The following is an 8,437-nucleotide window of genomic DNA, read 5'->3' as shown; positions in this document are numbered from 1 at the left end:
ATGTTATCACTATCTTAACTTATTCTTGTACTTCATTACATAATCATAACTTAACCTTTCCTCTAGGTGCTATTGTTACATCTTTTGATCAAATCCTCTTCATCAATCAAATAAGTGATAGTACTTAAATCTTATAAGTAGTTGTCTTACCAAAAAATAGTAGGTTTGACATCAGTGACAAAACAATGATTGAAACACATAGTCTTCTTCAACAACCTTCTTCTTTCAATCTAGGTTCAACAATCTCCCTCAACAATGATCTTTTCAATCTATTCTCAACACATTTCGGCCTCCATAAGACTATTTTCCAAATCTTCTACCATTAATTATTCTTCTATTCTTGTTATCAAACTTATTTTTCATCTTTTCCTTGACTCTTAGGGAAAATTGGAATGCCTCTCCAATATTGCTCATTTGAATCAGACCCAGCTCCTCCTAAATTCTTGGCCTCAACCCATTAAGATAGTGGGTGACTTTCTCCTTATCATCTTCTACATGGTTGGTTTTGATTAGAACTCAATAGAACTCCTTGGTATACTCCTGAATAGATCCTCTTGCTTGCTTTAACCCTTGCATTTTCTTAAGTTGATCAAGCTCATAATCCACGTGAATAAATTTTTGCTTCAATTTATCTATCATTTGATCCATCTGGTGATTTTATCTTTTCCTCTTTTGTTAAGCTCCAATTGAATCTCCTACAACTAGATCTCCATGTGACCCTTTAGTTTTGGAGGTACAAAGCCTAGATGCTAGTACCTTGCAACCCTTGGAAGATAGGTTTTCCCATGCTGGAAAACCGAAGACTCTAAGGTGACTCACAACTGGTTTTCTATCGTACCATGCCTCAAAAGGACTCTTTCTATCTAAGGCATTATGAGGAGACCTATTGAGTATGTAACACTGCTAATGTCTTCAACTTCAAGTGTTGGATCAAGAGACTTGGCTTTTATCATGCAACTTGCCATGGTCTTGAGAGTCCTAATCCTCATAGCTACAACATCTGTCTTGTGCAGACTAAATGCTGGTGGGTTCTGAAGATCAATCTCCTCAATTTTGCAAAAGTCTCTAAGTCTTTTGTCTACATATATGTTCTCATTGTCCACTATTAGAACCTGGATGGCTTTCCTTGACTTATGTTCAACATGAGTCTTAAAGTCTTGAAGCTTATGAACCAATTGATTCTTATGATGAAGGAAGTAGACCCAAGTGAACCTTGAAAAGTCATCAACAAATGTGAGGATGTAGCAGCCTTGGCTAACTGAAGTCACTGTAAAGGGTCTTACTAAAACCATGTGAACTAGCTGAAGAACAACTTGAGCTCTGGAAGACTTCCCTTTATTATACTTCTCCTTGAGATTCATATCCACTGAACATGATGAACATTCTCCCTTAGAAAAGATGATATTAGGTAGACCTTTGACCATATGTTTTGAGCAAAGTTGTTGAAGAGAGTAGAAGTCAAGGTGACCAAACCGCTCATGCCATATGTTGATTTGTGAAGTAGAGTGAGTTAACAAGGCTTGAGAAAGATACTTAAGCACAAAATGGGCAAATGAATAAAGCCTCTTATCATCATTAAATTTCCCCACTGAAACCAATGAATCATCTTGTAGACTATGCACCATCACTAAATTTGGAAGGAACTCAACTTTATGTCCATCTTCAAGGTGAGTGATTTGGTAAATTGATAGGAGATTGGAGCTAAGGTTTGGAACATAGAGAACATCTTTGAATTCCCCATTTTTCATTTTCACATGTCCTTTCCCTTCAACTTCCATTTTAGTATCATCTCCCACGAAGATGTGTGGTACCTTTGACTGCTTCAATGAAGAAAAGTCTCCCTTTGAAGAACCCATATGATAGGAGGCACCTGAGTCAAGTATCCATTCCGAAAAAGAACTTGTGTTTGCCATAAGTTTTTGTCCTTTTCCCTTCGAAGAGGTTGGAGTTGAATCCTTGGAAGTACCTGGCACTTGAATCTTGTTCTTCCTGAGTAGATTTTCTAACTCATCAATTCTTTTTGTCTTGCAATGGTGCTTATCATGATTTGGCTTTTTGCAGTATGCACAAAAGAGTTTTTCCTTCTTTTCATTACTTCCCTTCTTGTTTGAAGAAGAATCGCCTTGTTGTGAGGAGGATTGTTGTGTCTTAGATTGTGATTTCTGCTTCCACTACTGTTTGTTGTTGTTGTTTTTCCCTCCTTGACTTGATTGGTGCTCACCACTGGCCACCAAGGCTTTGGTCTTTGATGACTTGAGAAGTCCTAAATCCATCAAGTGAGATTATTCAACAATCAACATCTTCACAAATGCATCAAATGAAGGCTTTTGGGGAGCAGATCCCATGGTCAACCTGTGAGTATTAAAACTTGAAACAAAGGAAGCATACTCTAAGGGTAGCCTCTTCAGGATGTGATGAATCAACTTGTCATCCTTCATGGGATTTCCACAATCTTTAAGAAGTGCCCTGTACTCATTAGCTTTGGTGATGTAATCCTAAATTGTGTCAAAGTTCTTTGGATCCAAGAGAAGTAGATCATCTTCAATCTAAAATCCCTTTTCTTCATCCACCTTACCATACAATGTTTTAAGTTTATCTCAAGCTTCTTTGGATTTTGAACAACTATTAGTGTGGAAGAGAAGATCGTGATGTACACAACTCCTAACAATTCCTAAAGCTTGTTGGTCTTGTCTTTTGCATTCAATGATTTCTTTAACATCAGTAGGTTTAGGAATTTTACCATCAACATAAAGACTATATCCTTTTTCCATTAATCTACTCCATGCAATATCTTTCCATGTAAAATAGTTGCGTGAAGTTAGAGGAGGACATTTAAAACCCATGATGCAGAAATAAAAAGAGCACTATAGAGAGACACAAAAACATAGTACACAACCCCCCTTTTTACTCAATCAAAAGACCCCCCAAAAAAAATGCTTTTGGCACTTTACAAGTAGTGCATATACAATGGGCCACTTGTCAAAATGAACAAAGTGGACTTTCTAATTTTTTCTTTTACAATTGCCTTATGAGGCTGAAATCTATCACTAAGCATTGTAGCTTAGATTTACAACAAATTTGAAAAAGAATCAAAGCTTTACAATGCGAAAAAATGGTCTAATTCTGAAAGTGAGATTTTGGTCCACACAACCCTAGAATCTAACTTTATATCTAGAAAGTAGAAAAAAAAAATACGCACTTTCAAAAAAAAAAAAACCTGAAAAGGTGACCAGATGTGCTTGTACGGAGCGTTTGAAGTTGCAAAATGTAGGATTATGCAGGTACAGTCTCCAAAAATGGCATTTTTTGCAAAATCCTTGAATCAAAACTAGAAAACAACACCAACACTAGAAAATTTAGGAAATTCTACCCAATTTCAAAAAAAATTGCACTTGAATCAGATTTCGGATGTCCAAGTTATGGGCTCGCAAAGTCAGGCTGCCAAATTGAAAAGCAATCTAGAGAGGGGTTTAGCAGGAAAATTGCAATCTTAAATTTGATGACCAAATGACCATTAGTGCAGTTGTAAAATGACTAGTTTTGATAGTCAAATGACTGTCAATTTTAAACTAGTGAAAAGATGACATCAGCAAAAAAAGAGCCCCTACTGAGGTGTCAGATGACTCAACTATCTATACTATACAAATGCTTACATGTCAAAAATGCTGACATGGCAGCTTACAGTTGGCTAGATTTTGACATGTTAACACTATTGGATTCCATGTGGCACGTGGCAGTTTTGGGCTTAGGTGTCACTGACTGGGATAAGTCTGTGTAGGGTCTAATGTGGCACCCTGTCCACGTGAGCCACGTGGAGGTGACTTGGTGCTAGTCACAGTCACCACATGTCAGAAGGTTTGCACTACTAGAGCAAGCTGGACCAATTAAAAATTGCTGCGTGGCTGCTCTTGGGCAAGGGTCCATGGGTGGGAGAATTTAAAACCACGACCAAAAAATTTAAAGCAGGTCGCTGTAAACTCTATGTGATGTCAGAATTCCAAATTGTGACATTAGAATTCCAAAGCATGGCCAAAGTGGAATATTCCTTGTACACTAGATGCTAGAAAAAATTTTATGCGCTAGAATAATAGCAAGCTACCAAAGTTTGCAAGATCACTGAAATTCCTTCATGCATTGTCAGGAAACTCAGACTGTGCCGTGAAACTATCTTTGTGAGTGCTGAAAATAATATTGACAGGTGCCAGATCTCTTTTCATCGCCAAATGTTGGGTTTTGTTGTGGGTTTAATCCCACTTTTGATATGGGAAGGCACTTTGCACTTTATAAAATGCAAAGCCTGCAACACTCTCAACAAAGAGGCTATCGATGGTGAGGGGCTTGGTCGAAGGTTGTTTAGGCCGCTGGTGGAAGGAATTTGCTAGAATTTAATGAGGTGCCCACTGCAATTTGTGCAGTATGACAACTTGGAAAATAATTGCCCACAAATTAAATAAATAACTTGTGATAAATAAATAAACCATCCAAATGGTAAAGCCGGGGTGTCACTACTCGGTTCTACTAAAAAAAATTTCTCTGAATTTTTGCAAATATTTTGACGAAAATAAATAGCAGAGAAATAAATATAGATGTGAAAATTAAATCGCAGATCTAAAATAATGACTGTACCTAAACTGCAAATTGAGGCCTACGAGGTTTGATTTGCAAATAAAATTGCCTCATGGTCGACTTTGGGCCAAGGTAGCTGAGTTTATAGTCAATTTTCACAGATTCAACATTCCAGATGCAATGGCAAGGTCAGATCTAGTTCTAGATGCTCCCAATTTCTGTAGTACTCTAGATTTAGGTTGAGATGCTAAAGCAACAAGTGGTCTCGAACCCTATGTGATGATAAAATCTCCAAGCTCTGATACCATGTAAAAATTTGCCTAAGGGAAAAATTCACCCAGGAACTAAGAACTCAAACACAAGCACAACTATAGACTAGAAAGAGAGAGTATGATCAAAATGACGATATATTCAATACATGTTGGTAAGAGTACACTAGGAGTGCCTGTATATAAAAGCCTCTGAGATACATCTAGAATGCCTCGTAATTAGCCACATGATATGTCATACAACTAGGCACATGTCCACCAAATATGGGTTATCCTCCATTAAGCACAGAAGTAAGTGTAGTGATGAGAGGATAAGCCTACAAGGGTGTGACACACAAATCAGTGTTGTAGACACCATGTGCTAAAAATAGAGTTGCGTACTCCTGTGTTGTCAATGTGACAACTCAAAAAGGTGCGCAAACTCCTAAGTGTCTCACAAAATAAAATAATAAAATAATGCATTAACTTAAGTAAACTTAAGTAAGTGTAAATAGTAAATATGTATTTACACCAACACATAGAATAATTAATATTCATCACTTTACTCAACTAGAATCAAAAGATAAATTAATTAAGCTTAATATGTCAAAATAAGAAAATCCTTTGTTTGTCGACTTAGATCGGTAGAAACTAACTTAGAAATGATTTCCTTTGTTAACCAATAGAAGCTCAGTTAAAACTACAAACTCGTGAAAATCCTTTAGCAACTGAGTGAGCTCGGTTAGCACTGGTTCCATCCAACTTTCCTTCATTAACTGAGTGAGCTCGGTTAACACTCACCTTCTGCATATTTTCCTTTGACACCCAAGTGAACTCGGTAGACACTACCTTCAAAACTAGGTAAACATAGGAATGCTCGATAGAAATAGAAAACTATCTTCACTACCTGAGTGAGCTCAACATATACTAACTGATAATGATTATGACATTTGTGTAACATCAAAGAAAATACACAATTAATCAATTGTGTCCAACAACAACAAATACAAAATTAGATAATACAATATGCAAACCCACATGGGTGTCATCCTTACAATAATTTGCAATACAGAGCTGTGAATTATCACCTAGAGATGTCTTATACAATGTACGAATATTCCTTAAATAGGAAGTTTCTAGACATCAAACCCCAACTCTTGAGACTGATTAATTCTAAAAATACATATAGAATCGGTTCAATATGCCTTTAACACTTGTTTTGGACATTTTGTTCAATCCAACTTTGGAAGACCATAACTTTCAAACTATCGCTCTGATTGGCTATTATAACCACTTTTCAGAATCCTTAGCTTCTGATCTATAGGGCCCAACTTGTGCAAGCTCTAGTGCCCATATGGGGTCTCCAAGGTCTTCAACAATGAGCCTGAAGTTTTTATACCAAAATTGCACACACAAATTCAATAATTAATCCATGAATACTCATGATATGGCATTGAGCCTCAAGTGGTAGGATGATATATCCAAGATGAACATCCACCTCTGAAATTAGGATATTTTGAGCTCGTATGACTAACTTACTAAGTAGCAAGCCTCCGAAAACAAATCTGTACTAAGAAAACCCTTATTTAAGAAACAAAAAGGATTTTTTTTTGGGTGATGCAAGATTTCTCTTACACCCAGGATGCTCCTGCATCAGAGAGAAAGAGGGGGGGTGGGACAAAAGCATGGATTTAAAGGTAAGAAGGGGAGGGTAAAATAGGCTTCCTGGTGGTTCTAGAAGATTTCCTCCAAAAAATGAAAGTGATAAGTGGACAACATGCACAAAACCACTTTTGATCATTGAGATTTTAGTGAATTAATGTGTGGTGTGGACATCTGTACAACACACTATAGTCCAAGGAAATAACACTCAAACACAATAGGTAGAAAGGATATGACACGATAATACGAAAATGATGCTGAAACAAAGGTTGTTGATAAGGACTTTATGTATCCTCAGAGGGAAAAAGATGATGCCTACTCAAAAGCTAGAGGAACAGACACTAAAGTGGTCACAAAAGTGTGCTCAAAATTGCAAATAGGGGTGTGCAATTTTTGACTCTACAAAATAGAAATTAGAACTTTAAATTAATGGAAGTTAACATTTAAAATGTTCAAAAACCTAAGTTTTTTTGGAAATTAAAACAAAAACAAGTGAAATAAACATTTATTGGCAATCATCAACATGGTAAAGATCAAGTCAACTAAGTGCAGGTAGGGGGCAAGGACAATGCATAAAGATTAATGATTAAATTTATGTGGACTATAGTTATGGTGGTGGTGATGACAATGGAGATCATTTATGGAGGGGTAAATTTTGGGTGTAGTATAGAAAATGCCCTATTGCTTGCCCTTGTCCTAAAGTTGTGGATGATAATATTTCATTAAGTGTTGCAATGGAGAAAGATCTTTGTTTTTCACTTCCCAAACACATGTTCAAGTGTTGCGTTCATGCCAAATATTGTGTTAAGGAATACCTTGGTGTTCCAAACTCTTTCATTTGTTTGTTTTATATGGCAAATTAGTTTCTATTATTCCTCACTGCTTTCTAGTTGTGTTGTTAATCTATTATTTCTGACCCACTTGAGCTTATTCGATCTACATCATAATAGATTTTGTAACATCTCAGTGACCCTTTTCCTTTTTAATTTATAAAAAAACAAGAAGTAAATCATCCAAACTATGTTGACAAAAAAAATTTCCATGATAAATAAACAATATGAAATCTAATAATAATTGAAGCTAAGATAAAAGTAAAGAACAAAAAAAAAATACAAACATCCATGCCTTTTGTCTATTTCAATAAATTCACTGTGTTAATTTCATACACTTTAGATATATTACTATACCTGATTTTTATTATATTTAATTACTTTTACTCATTGCTATAATTAATATCATTACTACACTCGCAACTCCAAATTGTGAGGATACAACTAAATGATCCTTAAAAAAGTTGAAAAATTACTCCATATACTCTACGAATATTAAGACTATCTTGTCAAACATTATATATTTTCACCACATAACTTTATTAAGAATGAGTATGAAATAATCCATTATACATAATCAAAGAAATTTTGAACATTTTTATGCAATATTTTTAAGTTCAATATCTCTTATGTTCTTAAAAACATCTACAAATAAATTTCTTAGAGGTGCATACTAGGAACCCTTCCTATCAAATAATTGAATATTTTTGTATGATGACATCAAACAAAACCCTTTTTAACCATTCATTTGAACAATGAGTTATTTATCAAACCCAATATGAAAATCAAACCTATAAGATATGACCATTTCTTTGGATAATAGATTATTTTTCATTTATTTAGGGCAAGATGGTGCATACAAATAACATTGATATATCATGCAAACCTTATAATTTCAGCACCTTGGTCATATTAAAGTAGGCTAGCAATGAGGTAGGGGTCCCATGGAAGGGGCTTGGGCTCTGTTTTTGTGGAGCGGGTGGCCCCATGATAAATTTTTAAGAGGGCTACAGGGTTTATTTGGAATCTACTCCTATAAAATAGGAGCTGCAACTTTTTAGCCCCCTCAATTTGATTAAGAGAAAATGGGGTGAGGTTAGAAATAGCCCCACCAACTTAGGAAGAAATTGT

The sequence above is a fragment of the Cupressus sempervirens genome, chromosome 11, assembly GCF_028749045.1.
Source record: "Cupressus sempervirens isolate cs-2001-9-10 chromosome 11, ASM2874904v1, whole genome shotgun sequence".
NCBI lineage: Eukaryota > Viridiplantae > Streptophyta > Pinopsida > Cupressales > Cupressaceae > Cupressus > Cupressus sempervirens.
This window is presented reverse-complemented; position numbering follows the sequence as displayed.